The sequence below is a fragment of the Corvus cornix genome, chromosome 2, assembly GCF_000738735.6.
Source record: "Corvus cornix cornix isolate S_Up_H32 chromosome 2, ASM73873v5, whole genome shotgun sequence".
NCBI classification, from domain to species: Eukaryota; Metazoa; Chordata; class Aves; order Passeriformes; family Corvidae; genus Corvus; species Corvus cornix.
Genome location: NC_046333.1, coordinates 63,745,086 through 63,763,361, shown reverse-complemented (window position 1 = coordinate 63,763,361; position 18,276 = coordinate 63,745,086). Strand labels below are relative to the sequence as shown.

At 38.0% G+C, this 18,276-nt stretch overlaps 1 long non-coding RNA gene across 1 annotated transcript in view; it reads right to left on the bottom strand.

Annotated features, from left to right (window-relative positions):
- Positions 1–17,792, bottom strand: part of LOC104691418 — a 62,127-nt gene extending 44,335 nt beyond the window's left edge. The window contains exon 1 of the long non-coding RNA XR_752156.4: positions 17,046–17,792. This is a non-coding gene — a long non-coding RNA (uncharacterized LOC104691418). The remainder of the gene's footprint in view (positions 1–17,045) is intronic.
- Positions 17,793–18,276: the final 484 nt, after the last annotated feature.

The window sequence follows — 18,276 nt, the reverse complement described above, 5'->3', positions numbered from 1 at the left end:
AGCATGGCTGCAGGCTGCCCACAGCTTGGTTATCACTGACAGACAATTGCACCTTAGATACACTGAGTAAGTTTTATGCTGGTCAGTCTCCCCAGACAGGATGTTTCTGAGCATTAAGAAAATATTCTATTCAGTTGCCTATGTGGTTAGAAAGATATTTGAAAGGATAGACTCAGCAGCCTTTTGCTGTTGATGTGCAATAGCACAACACATGACAGGATTCAATTTCTAGTGCACAAACCTGCATATCATTTCCCCACAAGCACACCTTTGAATGCCATCCTTTTGCAATAGCCCCTTTGCAGACTTATCCCATCTTCTATTCTTTTCTTCACTACTACTTTGATTCTTCAACTCTGGCTCAGATCAGCTTTCCACACAGTACATGATCCAGACAGACGCCTTCTCTTGTTCTTACTTTCCAAACCCAGGGATTTTGTCTAGTTCAACACACTTCTCTTCCCTCTTCTGTTTCTTTTGCAGTTTAGAGCCAGGCTTCTTTCTGTTCCTTCACGCTTACTGCACTTGCTGTAAACACCTTCTCATCTGTAACCTGCCATCTGAAACAGATTGCCTCTTTCTCTCTGCTTCATCAATTCATTCTCTTTTCAAATCTCAGTCACAAGCATAGATTTTCTCACTATGCTGTATCTTTTAATTTTTTTTCATTGTGTTATCAGCTTTATGCCTGAATGCCTTAATTAGCTCACTGTAGAATGTCTTTACACAAAGACTTTCTGTAATTTATAGTCCTCTGTATCTGTGAGGGACATTTCAGGCCATATTATTTATGACACTTTCTGTAAATAGTGCACAATAGTAATCCTGTGGTCTGCCAATAAATCAGTCTTACCTATAACAAAGTTATGAAGTGAAAAGAAAGACTGTATATCATGACTGTACAACAGAACTAATGAATAAACTGCTTTAAAGCATACCAGATTAGTTTGCCTTTTTTAAAATACTTGTGTTGGGGAAGATGAAACAGGAAAGCCTTGGAAATATGATTGCCTGACAAAAGATTTTGGGAATATGAAAACTACAGGCAACATCGAAATGAAAGCCACTTTTGAAATACCAGGTCTTAGTTACTAAACAACTAGAAAACAATGGTATGGCCACTGAAGTAATCCCCTCTTGATTGAACAATACCCTCTGCTAGCAGGCAGGTCCAAGGGTCAGAGCAGACCCTACTAGCTCAGCAGAAGGGGTCCAAAGAGTAGTTTTTAGAAGTTAAGATGTAACACTCTATGGTAATATAAGAACTCTTATAGGCTGTATGTAAATGCTATAGGATTTGTATCTTGTATTAGATTGGTTAGTGACAATTAGAATATTCAGTACAGAAGATGATTTATTGTATTGTAACCAGGACTTCAGACACTTCTACTTCAATTCTCATTCTCTCTTCACTTCTACTTCGATTCTCATACTTCTCTCTTCCACTTCTACTCTTGCTCTTACACCCTCTCTCTCTCTCACCCGTTCACTCTCTTGCTCTCTTGGGCCTGCTCAGAGCTGAGTCTAGCAGCTCTGAGCAGTGCCCCAATACCCACGCCCTTTACAATAAACCGGCTGTGTCCCGAGACCTGCCTATAGAGATCTCTCGTCTCCATCCGTTACCGTCTACATCCGGCCGTCCCGACTGGACCCCAGAACCCCCGAAACCTACATACTTGGATCATTTGAAGGGTAGAACTCATTTCATATAAAAGCAAGATATTTTTACCAAGTTAAATGAGTAAGACTTGTGAAATTATTATAAGGGCTCTCTGATTAATTTCATGAGCTACTGGTAAATTTACTGTAGGTGCAACTCCAATTCCTACTGAACACCTGACAGCCTCACAAGTGATGTCTTTGCAGAGACAATCAAAGGACAAAAAGCAAATTACAATCCAAAACTAATGATGGAAAAGATCAGTCGCATCCCTTAGGGAGCCACTGGTCCTTGCTGCAAACTGACAAATTCATGGTCAATCCCAATATGCCAGCAAATTCCACAGACAATAAAAGTACCATGCCAGAAACAGTGTACACACTGTTTTTGCCCACACTCAGATTGACATGAGAATAGAATTTTTCTCACTAGTTTCTGAATTAATTAATCCAATTTAATTTTTTCACAGAAAGCTTAAGAATTACAAAAATTTTGGATAACTGCATTTATATTGTACTGGATTTAATCATGCCTGTAGCGTAGTAACTGATAAACTAAGTACTACTGTTCTAGGTCATACTCCCTGGCAGTAATCTTTCAGGAATACATTCTCAGAGAAGGAAGCAGGAGAGTGAAGATAAGAAAATCAAAGCAGGAAAAAAAAGAAACCAGGGCACAGCACACTTAATGGAGACAATAAGGTCAGACAGCTGAGCAAAAACAGGGAAAATGAAAAGCAGACATCAATGTATGTGCAGTGTGGAGAAATGATAGGCAAGAGAAGAAAACCTATCAGGTCCTGAAGACTACTGTAAATGTTTCTCAAAATGAAAGAAAATAATCCCTATTCACCTTGCTTTAGATAAATGAGATAGATATGATTTAGACAATGCTTTTAGACAGGCTTTTTAGAAATGCTTTAGACATTAGACGATGTCTAAAGGACATTACACAAAAGTGATACGCGTATTTATTTTTCTTCCAGTCTCAGTTTACCATATCACCCATTGCTGTGGTTGACACATGAATGACATGAGTCTGTGACAGAAAATAGATTCTCTACTAACTTTTGGTCAACAACCTGAAAATGTGAGAGGACCTATTTTATGAATACATTCCTACACACCGCCTTTCTCTCTATTGGATAACAATGATGTCTTTCTTATAACACAAAAATTTTAAAGGAATTTAAAAAATGGTTTGCTACCCAGTTTAGTCGGGTAACAGAGTCTCAGAGTCACAAAATGGGCTGGGTTGGAAGGGACCTTAAAGACCATCTAGTTCCAAGTCCCCTGCTATGGGCAGGAACACTTTCTACTAGACCAGGTTGCTCAGCAGTACATACAATGTCAGAGTTTCTATCAAATACGTAACACACATTACCATCACATAAAGTCTGTCTTTTCATGTTATGTTCTTTTCAGACAGAAAATAACTATGCATTTAGCAGTGTTTCATACCACATAGCTCAAAGCACACACAGGGCTGGATACAGCAAAATCACCTGCAGCTGTGGGCTGACAGAAAGAGCCTGTGACTGTGGGAAAAATCTATTTGGCAACTGACAAAAACCTGTCTTATCTTGTTTTGCTCATTTTCTTCTAAAGACAATATTTACTGTCATAGAAATGCAGAAGAATTATGTTTCTACAATCTGCAAGTGAACAAGACTTGAGGAAAGAGGGAGAGGAGTATGGCTCACACAGCGTGAGAAAGCAGCTCCCTGTCTTTGGGTGCTCGAGGAAGGAGAGCAGGGCAAGTTTGAAGGCTCCCAAAGAACAGGAGCTGTTCCAGCCAGTGCCTTGCGAGGCAACTGTCTGGCTGAGTTAGGAGCCACAGCTCTGTCCTTATCATCAAATTTGAGCCCACTTTTTTCTGCTCATTAGAAAAAATGACAGTGTGTACAGACATCAATCACCGAGCACTGGTAAATAAGTAAAAGTGGGGAAATTCTGTTCCGCAGAAAGTGAAATTCTCTGTCTCTCCATTGTCTTCCCAAGCAGTTATTCCTCAGGATCCAATTCCTAAGTCCTTTTCTAAAAAGCCATTTCAATCATGAATTTTCCACCCTTAAATGAGGTAACCTCCCTGACCCTTTCTCACAGCTTTCTTTCACGGTGATTCTTGGCCATCTAAAATACGAACCTCAAAAACTGTTTTCCCTGTAGCAATAGCCCATATTTTGTCTACTCTTACTTAAATAATTAATCTTCAAGGCCTGAGAAACTCTCTGATGGCTTTCTGCAGAGCATATGAATTTATACTGGCATTCCCAGTCTACATCAGTAAAGGTGAAGCTGTAATGCATGCAATTAATGCTTAGTATACAAAATGGAGTCTGTAATTTAACACAGATGAATAGCAAAGATAATTCACATTTGTAGATCAGGGTTTTCTGCGATGCCACAGAAACTTTGAGGCAAAGTTATGCAGTTTTGCCAGAGTCCGTACCAGAAATGTACATAGAACCTATACCATGTGATTTCACTTTCATTTTTTATTTTCATAGGAATTATGTGTATTCACCGGGAGCATCTTTACCCTGAAGTCTTTTCTTTTATAGAAGAAAGACTAAGATACTGATTTAACAAGGTTTAACAAGGATCTGTGCATGTTTGCATACATAATTAAGTACAGAACAAGTCTTCTAGATGAGGACTCTCTATTAGCACTTGCAAAATGCCCACCACATGTTTCTAGTGCTTGCGCTTGGTTTTAAAGTTCTCTTAATTCACTGACATCAATTACCATTTCCAGGGACACAATTTTTAATACATGTGCTCAAAAGAATAATTTTTGCTTGCCATTTCAGTTCTATTCTCCCATCTACTCCCACACTTGCTCCCAGAGACACATGATTCCACATCTCTGCTGGGAGAGCTGTGGCTCACAGAGAGTATTGATCAACATGGCACTATGGACACTGACAAATATGGACTTTTTCATGTCTGAAGAGCTCAACAGAAAGACAGCCATTCCACTATGCAGGATAATCTCTACTGAAGACCTAGCAAGCTCACTTTTTATCATTCACACCATCGTGTTTTTCTTCTGCTTGCAAATTTATCATATTATAACAAAATACATCACATGCCAGAAGGCATTTCAGAGTAGTTTGATTTATTTGGATGAAATACATGTTCATGAAGAGAGCTGGAACTCTTTAGAAAGGAACTTGTTTTTCATTACTTTGTTTTCAGAAGACAAAACAATTAAGTGATTGTTGAATCCTGCAGGCACACTATATATTTTAGACTTTCCCAGTTTTTGGAACTTATAAAAATCCAATGGCCAGAGAGGCTGGAAAACAGTGATATGCTTTCCTTTCACAATTCTTCCACCCTTCAGAATGGTTCTAAATATATTTTAGCTTAGGGAAAGTTGTTGGTTATGGACTACTTTTTGCAAGCACTATCTTCATCTGATTTCCATGTTGTGAATGGCATGTGAAATGCAAGCTTTCTCTCCACCACCTTATGGCAGGGGCTAAAACAGGATAGAAGAATAGGAAAGCAAGCATATGAACAAAGATGGTAGGGATTTTCCACTCAGAAAGACAAACATGTTAGAGGACATCAGCCCTCGGTCCTCCAAATAAACACCCATCAACACAATCAGGAAGTCAAAAATAAAGAATGTAAACAATCTCATAATATTTAGACCAGAAGGTACTTTTGAAAAGTCATTGCACTTCCTCAGATCTTTTATTGGCTGAGAATTTTCTACTTTACTATTTCTAACTATTTGTGCTTGGGTCATGGGAATGCATGAATGCAGAGCGGATGGATGCATTAAAGCACACTCCTAATGGAATGGGGGAAGAGAGCGGTGAAACAAGAGTAAGGAGAAATAAGAATACCATGATCCTATTCCTGCAGCAGTGGGTTATACCAAGTGCATGTATCTATGCATGTTATACAATCCCAAGTTCCTAGGCACTGGAGAGTATCAGGAAGATTCTTTAATACTCTTCCAAAATGGTACAGTATCCCATCTTTTCAGCACATACCTTCAGACTATCTATCTCAGCCTAACAGTTTCTCAGAAACAGAGAGAGGAGGGGTGGAAAAAGTCTGCAGCACAAAAATGAAATTCTGGAAGTAGTACTATTACTGAGATAAAGGGATGGAAACATAATGTAAACAAACAATTTGTAAGAGTTTTGAAAACAAGCTCCCATCTGTTCTAGGCACAAAAAAATGCTACAGAAGGGCCTATAATTTACAGCATAAATGGTACTACTGTTAACCTCAATTTAACAGGAGAGGGAAAACTGCTATTCATGTCAAACACCATAGCATTATATAAATGATCCACACAGAGCAGTAAAATTGAGATGCAGAAATAAGATGGTATGACTTATTTCACAAGGAAGCCAGGGGCAGAAGCCCACATATACTGGTATGCCTGATACACTTTGCTCCATGGTAAATAAATAATAATAATTCCCCAAATTCTTCACATCTTCTGGGGAAAAGGAAAAAAAAAAGAACTTCCAAATATCTGGTATTTGGTCAATAATCCATATTCACTCTCTAGCAGCTGCTGTGATTTACTATGTTTCACTCCAAAACCAAAATGGCAAATAGGGCTGTTTGGGAACAGAGGTCTGTCTCTTCCAGCACTAGTGTGATTGGTGTGGCATTTGCAACTGCATTTAGATGATTTGGGAGCACAAGTCCTCTTCAAAGTCATGGCACAGACAAAAGAAATTAATCCACCATCACAGATGCAGGGTTTTTTTTCTAAGTGGATTGGTGGAATTACAGACATCAGAAAGTCATTCTGCTCTGCTAGTTGAGAGGAAAGAACATTTTCCAGTTCTTCAGCAGAAATCACTTGCTGAAGTCACTAGGATGAAATGGGTCTTACCCTTAGGAAACTACACCGCCTACAGGGATGTGCATTCGGCCTGTTTTGTAGAGATGCGTATTTTCCTGCAATTACCAGGGAAGAGGAAAGAAAGGGAGGCTTTGATGTACTGGGAAGAACCACAAATATTATCGACTGATTTGCTGAATAAAGATTCATATTATACCTTAAAAATATTAATTTTTCTTTCTTTATAAAACAATTATTTTTGTCCCAATGCAGCTGTTACAATTTTCCTATTGATCAGATTACTGTTAAATTTAACAAGTTTGCCCAAAGAACATTCCCTGTGGGATTATACAAAAATCTTCAAAAGGCACAAAAGGCATTTGCACAGGTAGAAAAATTGGAAACGGTTGCAACTAGAATAAAATACTTCCCCATCAATGACAAGCAATGGTTTTGCAGCAATAGGGCTCATCTGGTAGGACTGAGGTTTAATTTGGTACCATCTCCATGCTGCCAAAAGTTACAAGTCAGAGCTACAAAATTCATTACTTTAAAAAGAGACATTTTCTCCTGTGTTTCAAAGAAGCAATTGGAACTGCTTCCACAGAGCTGAGGGGGTTTTTGTAAGTATTTAAAAGATTTTTTTTTCTTGCATCATACCTCTGCAGTGACACTCTCCACCACATGCTAGAAATGGCACAGGCTGCCAGGAAAGTTGTGGGCTCTCCCTCCTTGGAGATATTCAAAATCCACAAGGACATGGTTCTGTGCAAGTGGCTCTATGTAGCCCTGCTTGAGTGGGGATGCTGGACCAGATTTCCCTGACCTTAACCATTTTGTGATTCTATATTTATCTCTCACCAGGAAAGGTTGGTACTAGCTTTGTCTCCACAGGTGATATTCACTCACACCAGAAGACTCTTTATTATGACAGTGCCATATACAAGACTTTCAACTTCTAAATTATTTCAGTCTCCAAGTGTACCATCATTACAGCAGAGCACATTTGAATCATCGGCTTTTTCAATAAAGTGACAATGTGCTTTCAGAACCTTACATATTTTGACACATGTTGCTTCTAATCCTAATGTGCAAGAATTTGTTGAAACACAAATACTGCTGGAGTTTCATTAGGTTGCTATATTTCATCTTAAATTATGTCACTTTACAGAGACACCTATTGCAATGAACAATAATACATGTGACTGCTTTCGCTAAGTACCAGTCACCGGACAAATACAAATTCCTAGAGGATGCTTTCACCATAACAAACTTTTTATTGTTTAACAGTAGATCGTCACTGACAGTAACAGGCTGCTGATAACTGCCTGTTAAATCTTTTGACAGACAGGATACAGACACAGCTGCTGAGTGCTGGACAACTTCATGTGTGACATCTAATTCCTGGAAGTTACTGCAGCAGCATGTTTCTGCCACAACATACAGACACACACATACTGTGTGTAGGATAGGAAGATGCCTGAGATAACTCATTATATGAGACCAAAATTCAAGTCAGACTTAAAAAGTTCCTTTGAAAGCACTCTGAAATACACTTGCTGAAGTCATTAGGATGAAATAGGTCTTACCCTTAGGAAACCACACTGACTGCAGGGATGTGCATGTGGTTTGTTTCATGGTTTAGAAGGGTCAGAGAAAACAGGTGAGGAAACTGGCTTATAAAGGGTGATGCATAAGGGAAAATATTTGGAATGACCAAGGGATAGTAGTACTGGAGAAGCCAGGTGATCCCTGTTCTGAGCAGGGAGGATGGGGAAGGTGCCTGGAGTAGCCTCCACTCACAGGACAGATGCAGGACACTGGGAAGAGGAGGTATGAGAGGACATAGCTCAAACTCTGACTGAGGTGTTAGCAAAGTGGCCAAAAGCCGCCATGAGTAACCACTGGCAACCTTACCAATCGAAACTGCAACATGCACAATTCACAGCATGCAAGCACATGACTCTTAAAGACCATCCCATATTACTAAGAAACACAAGAATTTCTGAAAGACATTACTGCTATATCAAGTAATGGTACTAGATACTCCTTTCAATAGAAGAAGCCATTTCTCCCAGGTTTCTTGACATTGATAAACAATCACCTGACTGTGAAATGGCCAGTGCAGTCCCAGTGCTCTCTTATCAGCAGCAGGAAGTTCATGTGCTAGACTAAGGAAAAAACTGATTTACAGAAACAGTGATATCACAGAATCAAAATAGCAGTTAGAGAATAGACCAGGGAAAATTAGGTGCAAATATTTCTCCATTGTTCCTTTCTTCTAAGAACAAAACAAGACAAATTCTTTATCAGAAGACATGTAAGGCCTTATTTAATAGGCCATGGTGATGACATCAACAAAGTGTACTAATATATATATTTAATGTGTGTATTAATATACATTAATATATAATTTATATATAAATATATATAATGTATAAGTTACTACACCTGCACAGACGAGAATTTGAATACTCAAATATTTATGTATTTGTTTAAATTATCTTTGACCCCCTCATATTGTCAGATTGGTTAAGTTGACATAAATGAAAGATAACTCACTACTGTGCAATCTGCTTATGCAAGAGAGATAGGCCACAGATACTGTCTAGGCAATAAAGAAGAGCAGTACTCATTTTCATCAAGAGATTTTTTAGATCATATTAACTGAAAACACAACAATTGTTTTACCACAAACAAAAAGTAGAGGTAAAGCAAAAACCACATAGAAAGAATTATTCTGCATTACAGCTCTATCCTAAAACTTCAGCACTTTGGTGCAGTATTTACTATATATCTCTTATGGTTTCTACAACATAAAGCAGTTGTATTTGGAGGCAGTCCCTAGCTTCAAGGCCTGATTCTCCTCTCTGTGAAATTAGAAGTACCTCAGTTGAAAGAAAAATCAGTCACATAAAACCTGAATCTAAATTATATTAAAACCTTGGAGCTATGCTCTTGGCTCCCCTAAAAGGAACATAGAAATGCACGCTCAGATTCCTCCAAGCATATCAGAAACACTACTTAGGTTACATGGCAAACAAATTACACTGACGATAAGACCCACAAGATCCTGGAAATTTTATTGCTGCAGACCTTAGTCTCTGGGGAAAAAACCCAGAGAATTCAACTGACACATACTTAAAAAAAAATAAACACAGTATTTTATGCTGTGTGTGCAGAAAAGGAAGTGAAGCTGATGGCGTGAAAAAAACAAGTGCAATATCTCATAACAAGGGAGTTTCTTATTATTACAGCCAGAAGGAAAAGGCTATTATGTGTGGGCATTTAAGATACAAGCAAGCACAGCATCAGAGGGAAATCATATGGCAAGGTGATTGTGATATTACCCTAAAAGAACTTCACAACACAATCTGTCGCCATGAAAAAAGGGTTCAATGAACTGCTTGATCACAGAAAATAATAAAAGAACCTGCATCTGGACAAAACAATCCTTGTTGTAATTCACAGAAACAGCATCTAGGAACAAACGGAGCAAACTGGAAAAAAATGCAGTCCTGTATTTGCATTCTCTTCAGCCAGCTGATATTTTTGTGATACAGTTCCACTGGCAAAGTAATACTGGGACACTGTTACTGCACTACCCACCTTAGAACACATGGTTGCACTTTTGCCACTACACTGCTGCTCATAAGCCCTTTTCCTCATAAATCTAGTATGAAGAGGCTAAAACACGACACATTAGCAAACAGTAAGGTGCAGCAGGAGCAGACCTAAACAGCCAAGTGAGACCTGACACCCTGCAGTGTGCGCATCTGGGGGCCACTCCTCTAGTTTATCTATAATCTTGTTCCAAGGGCCAATGCTCACTGGTGGCTGGAATAACTTGCAATCTTTATGTACAGTCTCAAATTTGACCCAGAAATCATAGACAGGATTTGGGTTTCATCTCCATTAATCCCAGCCAATGTGGGAAAATTTTGTAGTTTTGCTCCTTTGTTGATAAGGCCAGAAAATGATACAACCAAATGGAGCATTCAAACCAGAACCAGAAACAAACATAAACAACCTCTCAATAAAGCAGCCCACTTTAATGCCATTTTTCTCTCTGGAATGAGGTGTGATATTATAATGCGCCACTTAGTTTAGAATAATATATAGCTAATATCCTTCAGGAATACATACAACCATGTGATGTTTGATCACAGTAACATGGTGATACTTCGTGATGCTACAGAGATTATCAGTTATGCATTTATGAGATCTCTCCATTCCTGTCATTAAGGAGACACCCAATGCCTGACTTAAAAGTTCCTTTTCTAAGTGGTGAATTCGTGTCTCTACTATGCCTTGAGTTGGCCTAATTATTCTTAATTAATTCTTGCCTCAATCCTGTTGTTAAACGGAGTGGGTATTTGCAGAAACTTTATTTCGTGCTGATTTTAAGGAGAGAAAGCAAAAACATTAGAAAGACTCTAAAATAAGGTTTCCAGCTTAGATAAGTAGCTTCTGGTAGTTCAGCTAACTGCATTTTAACATCTTCCTTTTGACGCTTGACAAAGTAATGAGGATCTTGTTTAGTTCTAGGGCAAAATTTTACTTTTGTCATTGACACCTAAAGAGAACTTCAGAACCGGGTCGTTAATACAATTCCGCAGTTGTGGGGAAAACACATCCATATCGTCCCCTGCAGCACAAAGCCAACTTTGAAAAAGCTGCCCTAACAGGCACTTCAGTAAAGGCTTGTATGTTGAGAGTTGGCTTTTCCTCCATTTTCTGGTGACTCAGAAGGACTGTCTGAGACAGACATACAGACATACAGTGTCTGAAGATGATTGTACACCAGGTGGGAAGCATTTTCTAGAACCCAAAGCCAGGCTATCCATTTAAAACTGTAACTGTTAGATTACTGAGATTTATTTGTGTTTTCCAATTATGATGGGCAGAATAAAGAGTAATTCGATCTCTAAAATATTAACCACATTTAATTCCTTCAGGCAAGAACACAGTAATAACTGGCATTTCTTTTTTGTAGATTGTTATATTACTAATGCCTTCCAGTTATTTCACTCTAAGTTGAGACCATCCCCGTTATTAAATCACAGCCAGCATTCAAATTACCATTTGCATAAACTTTGCCTGCCTCTGGCAAGAAGACAGGAGAAATGCCTTTCACAAAATCATCAAACAAGTACTTTTCCAAAAATAAACTGAAGATTGCAGCCATTTTTTAGTTTCTGAAATAAATGCAGCTTTCAGCCAATGTATCAAATTATTAAATGTAGGGAAAACCTCAAAGAGCGCAAACTGCATTATAAATACAGTACTTGGTAAAGTGTTGTTAAAGGGCATTTGAATTGGCATGTTAAACTGAATAAAAATGCAACAACATCCGGACATAGGACTAATTCTTGTAAAGGTGTTCTCCAAGGACTGATGTAGGAAGTAAGTCAACGAAATTGCTGATCTCGATATTGCATTTTATTCTATCTCCATTTTTTGCTTCATGTTCAATATGCATTCTTGCCAGACTGATCTCATTCTTAAAATTATGAGTTGCAATGAGGGAAAAGAAAGGTAGAATTACAGTAAAACACTGTTTCAGTGTACATACCCTGATAAAAGAACTTTGGAAAGGAAATATAATAGCTGTGTTTTACCCCATATTTTCATCCCCATTCAACTCCTACATACTTTGTGCAGTATTTTACACCTCTCAAAAGCCAATGACATTTTTCCCCATTTCTCTTTTTGTTTCCCTATTACGTTTTAACAAGAAATACCTTTCACATAATAATAATAGTAAAAGCTCTTAGTTGTTCTGGACTAAAATAAAACATTGAAGTGCTTCTAGATTATGGAACATTTTCACAGGCAAGTGTCTAAACTGAAAAAACATACATTTCTCTGGATTTACACAGATATAATTGAGATGGGAAACAGATGCTGTTCTGTAACCAAAAGCCCAATTATGTCAATCAAATGTATCTTCAGGAAGTTAGAAAGCGACATAAAACTTGATCATCCTGCTAATATTAATATATAATTAGATAATAAGCCCCTACAGAGGGGAAGTAATTTAAAAAATTGTAGTGCTCACAGTATTGCATTTTAAAGATTAATGTCACTGATGAAAAGGTACACTTAACTGGGTTTTTTTGAATTTACATTTCACTACTGCTTTATTTTGTAGCAAGCTTAGTAATTAATTTAAAGATAAGTTCAGCAAAAGAAATCACAAGTCCATTATGTATATGAAGTCATTTGTCATCATGGATATTTTATGAGAATTTTGTGAAGCTGTAACAGATGGTGAAACTTTTACTTGGGCTAGAAAGAATTTTAAAAAGTAGCTCTATTTGATTTCATCAAATACATTTTACATACATGAAGAGATTACAAAACATCTTTAGTCTCTTGACTTTTCAAAGCTCTTTGAAATGTAATATTTTGTCAGAAAATTTTGACACAGAGTCAAAGCCAGCTGAATAGAATCAACTTAGGCAGAAAATGATGCATGGAATCTTAATCTATAAGAAAATCTGGACAATTTTGTAAACTGTAATAAAATAAAAGATGGAATAAACCCATGGAAATCAGGATTTGTATCTTATTACAAAAGAAACATATTTTTCTTGTAAAAAAAGAATAATCAGTTTTCAATGAACACTTTCAGGCTTTGGATGTAGTACTCTATCCCTCATAATATGGATATTAACATAACATGATTTAGCTCAATCAGTGGAGCTACTATTCTTTAAAGATCACTGTGTGAATTCACAAGCTTCCACCAACAACAATTCTCTTGTCTAAAGAATTCTTCTAGGAGATTTGAACCATTTTTTCCAGTGATGCTGTGTTTGTTTCAAGAACTTTGCCCAACTCTAACAGTTGACAGAAAGGTTGGTGAAGTAGACATGAAATGGGAGACTAAAAAGTACCAAAGCAGTCCAACATCTCTTCCCAGACTGACTCTACCATGGGCAGACTTCTTCATATTTACTCCTCTCTAAAAGATGTGCTATTATTTCCCTTCCTCCTTTTATGTCAAACACCTTGCAGTTTTGAAGACACACAGAATCTTTGGTGTTACAGGCTCCAATATCAGGTTTGACACCTGCTTCTAGTGAACCTGGATAAATGAATGCACCTTCTAGAAAGAAATTAATTAAAACCAGGACACAATAATTGAAAAAAACCCTGGATTCAAGACTGAGATAGGGAGGAAGAGGTAGATAAAACAAAAGGAAGGACTCCCTAATACGCTGTCAATAGCAATATCATCAAAGCAGCTATAATACTGTGTTATGTAACAAATAGTCCACTGGTGTGAAGCCACACAAAAGTCATTTCTTTGGTGCATGAATTGCAGAACAGCAAAAACCTGACCTAGCTCAAAATACTGTTAAAGATATAAAGCAACTCTGGAACTTCTGAACTTTGCAAAGAGGAGAATAACTTTGTAAGTATTATATTCTATAAACTTCCAGAAATTGCATGTGCTTTTAGTAGAATGAGAAAAAGATAGGTTTTTTCCCTAGAACAAGGCTTTGTTCTCACTATTTTAGCTTCATCCAATGCAACATAGCAATTGAATTGAAACAAACATTGACTTGGCAAACACTTGAAGTAAAATCAACTTGATAGCACATGTTCTTACTACTTTCCCCAACAAAAATTACAGCGTAGAAAAACTGCTTTCCTTAGGATTTGTGTGCACACAATGTAATCTTATGGCATAGAGAGATAACCAACTCAGAGGCGAAAGTAGCCATGTTAGAGCCTTCCGAATGCCCAGTGCCACTCAGGCCAATGCACTTCAGGAATATTCCCGTATTGTTCTCTGCCTATACTCTGGGAGAATACAGCAGCTCCTCAGAGCCAGGTCAGGCACTTCAGCCTCATGCTGTGCTGAGCAGGAAAGCTGTTTCACTACTTTAGCATTTTGTTTAAAGCTCTTCTTCCTGATTGTTACTGTCATAGTCTCTTTGCAAGAGAATTCAGCAGGACATTGTATTTCTAATCTCTTTGTCAAAGAGTTCAGCAGGTTGTAATATTTCTAGTCCTTCTGTTTTGCAAGGCTAAAAGATCCAAGGAATTATTTTCAGCTTGGCTCAGTTCTCTCATTGCCATGTAAACCTACACAGCTTGGAATTCTGCATTGTAACTCACATATCCAGTGAAACACCGCAAACACTGAAGTATTTCCATGAACTTGACTACCTGTTCCTTTTTCAAAATAAATCTGTAAGGGACATTGAAATCTCACAAGAGAAAGAGACCTGATTCCCACCCATGCAGGTTAGAATATACCCAGCTGTCATTTTAAAACTCCTAAAATCCCTGTCATTTCAGATATTTTAAATTTTCGTTGCTTTTTTCTATGGCAATGAAATGATAGTGTCCAATTTACAATAGGCTTCTAAAACTATTTTGCTTTACAATTGCTCTAGGGTAGAGCAAACATTAGTAGTCTAGATTAAACAAGTGGGTGGTGTCTATGTCTCCACAGAAACTTGAAAAAACATTATTGGCTTTTTGGAGTTGGGAAAATTGACCTAAAACATGAGGCAGAATAAACTCTGTATTAAAAGGCTAATCATTGCCTTGTTTATTCATGTAAAAATAGATCCTTTGAACTTTCTAAAAACATCCATGTGGGTAAAATTAAAAGTGAAAGAGTTCACAGCTTCTAGGACATGTAATTTTATGAAATTTAGAGTGCTACTTTCAGTTTACCCTTGGTAGTTCCGCTCTCTCTCTGTGACTCCAACAAAGCAAGGAGGAAAAAAATACCTGATATGGAATACATGAGTCTAAAGAGCACTATTTACAATGACATGTGAAGAAAAGTGTACTAGCCAAACCTGAGCATGTTCTTGCACTGCCTAAATTTCAAGTTGGCAAACTCTCTGTGAAGGTTACTCTCTCAATATAATGGCCAAGATTTTGAAACACTGCTATACTTGCCTTTAAATCATGCTTATTCATGAGTTCAGAAAGGATGTATCATACAAAGAAAAAATAAACATTTATTTAGATGCTCTTCCAATCCCCAGATGAAGCTCTTTTTCAGGTCTTCTCCCAGTTTAACAGTGTTTATTTTGTCTGTGCCTAATATTTACTCTATGTCTGTGGATTTTCAAGTTTGTAATCCAGGAGTTGGACTTCAATGATCTTTGTGAGTCCCTTCCAACTCAGAATACTGCAGGATTCTATGATTTTACGATTCTAGTCAGAGATAAAATCACACTGCAGCCTTTGGCTCTCCATGGGACTAACAGAAAACCACTATAACTGCAAACTCTTGATCTCTCTGTTAACCTTATCTGAAACAGAAGGTATGTTTTATATTATTTTCCTTCTTATTCCTCTAATTGTTTATGGGACTGAACCATTCCTTTTGTTCTGTTTTATGAAGGCATTAATACCTGGATCATGGTCATGTTCTCTTTTCTGATCCTATCCTCTAGTCTAACACTTATCTGTACAAGTTCCTTCTCAGATGGAAATAGGAAACACTCTCAGGAAGTGTTGCAGTAGGGAATTTCAAAAGTCATATTCTTCACTAGAGGTTCTGGTCTGGATATTGTTATTGCTGTATAGGGCTGAATGGTTTGAAGAAGATCCTTTCTTTGTAATATCCTTAATTCACACACTTTATATTTTTCCCCTAATCTTGTTCTCTCTCTTCACTCTCATCTTCCTTCTTACAATCCTCCTAGGACAATCTAACCTGGATGTTTAATTGAAAAATTCTCTTTGTCTTGTAAAACCATCATGTCATCTGCAGCCACACCTTGGCTTGTAGTAAATGTACTACTTCCTTCTCATCCTTTCTGTTTTCTATTTAGAGTGTGAGATCATCAGCTAAAAACTCTACTGTACAAGTTACCTTTGTACAATATCTGATAGAGTGGCCCTGCTCTGAACTCTCCACACTAATTGATATTTCAGTATCTACCTGCTAAGCCCACAAGAATCAACAGCCATACTGATAACATACTTGGGAGAGGAAAGCACTTTATGCTGTGCTCTTAGAATGGAGAGAGGCAAAGTCCCAGATATTCTCTTCTCTTTTCCACCAGTTCCTGAGTTTGTTTGCTTTGAGGCTGCTTTCTTGAAGCTACCTGAGCAGCCTTAACTTTAGCAGGTGGTGACAGATAAAACATGGAAATACATTATATTTCTGATTTCTTTGATCTGCTACCCTGAGATACAACCTTACCTTGTGGGGTCTGATATCATTAACCTCTCCCCAACCTGGGGCTGACAGTCTTTCCAAATTCTGCCTATTGAGAAGTCCACTGATCATGGAGTTTTACACGCTGTGTACTTGGTATCTTCCACTAAGCAAGTACAGCCATCTGTTTTAGTTCATCATAGTACCAGTCAGCCCTTCAAAACTTCATGGACAACTTTTTTTAACATTAAAATGCAAAGACCTCCACGCAGCGATAAGGAGGAAGAGAGAATAAATTAGGCAGTGCTTAGAATAGGAAAGACAGCAACCCTTAGATAGCTATAGATACTACATTCTCATTTGAATGTTAGCATGTTGCTAAGGAGATGGGCAGGAAGAGAACTTGCGAGGGGTATCTACCTTAAGGAGCAGGGTGAAAGAAGTACGTTGCCAGCTTCCCATCAGCTAGACATCAGTTCAGAGCTGAGGACAACGTCCACTGTACAAGATGTTGCTCTTCATCCCAATCTTCAACTCAAAGCACCTGGGATACATTCTGGGAATCCTAAGTGAAAGAGACTGAAGATCTGGAACATAATCTCAATTTCACACATCAAGATATTAATGAAATGAAAAATTTCCTTCAGGTCACCCACCAGACCAGGAGATGCAGCAATGCTTTTCTTATTCAAATAAACCACCATATTGAAACAAATCTAAATAGTGGAAGCATTAAATACGTGCAGGATTTGATCCAGAGATTGCAGCCATAGAAGTGGAGCTGTACCACAGATATTCCACTGAGAGTCTCTCTTACTAGATTGTGATCCTGCTAGAGACAGAAATTAAAACCAAAAAGAAAGCAAATGGCAGCTAGAATATAAGCTGCTGAGCATTCCAAACTAATTTAATCTCTTGAAACACAGTTCTTTCAAAATAAAGATGTTTAGAAACAGCAGTTTAGCAGTTCTAAGCATGCTAGGGGCCATCACCAGCGAGATTCATCCTCTGGGGAATTAGAAATACTCATCTATGGTCCCTGCATTATAATCAGCCAATCTCGTTATGCCTTCCTGCTTTATAATTATAGATCTTATTAACAAAGATGAATTTAATGAAAAATAGGCATTACAAATCGCACATTTTTTAAAAGAAGAGGGAATCATTTGGTTTTCGGTGCCAGTGAGACTGCTTCTTCATTTAGATAGAAGGTTTAGGTTTAGTTAAACACCACCTACCTGGCCTCAAGTTCCTTTCCAGCTGTGTTTTTTAACTTTTAGCTATGTTTTTTAACTTTTTTGTGTTAAGCAGGACAGTCAGGATGTCAACTATGACATGGGTTTGCCTGGGTGGCCAGAGCATGTGGCCTTTTAAGTGCCACCACTGCAATGGCACATTGAACAGCTCATCTGGGCCCAGAAAGGCCACAGTATTTTCCTGCAACCTATAGTAAGCTGGGAGGTTTGGAAGTGCATAAGCTCCCACTGCATGTACAAACCCAGGATATGACCAGTGTCAAACAGCAAAGTGGGTTAGGGGAACAAGTAAGTTTATCAAATCTATGAGAATCAGGTGCTGGTCTGACGGTTTTTTGCTATCACAGTTTTTCTTGAAGACAGCTATGACTGTGCCAGTATAATCCCCCTGAACT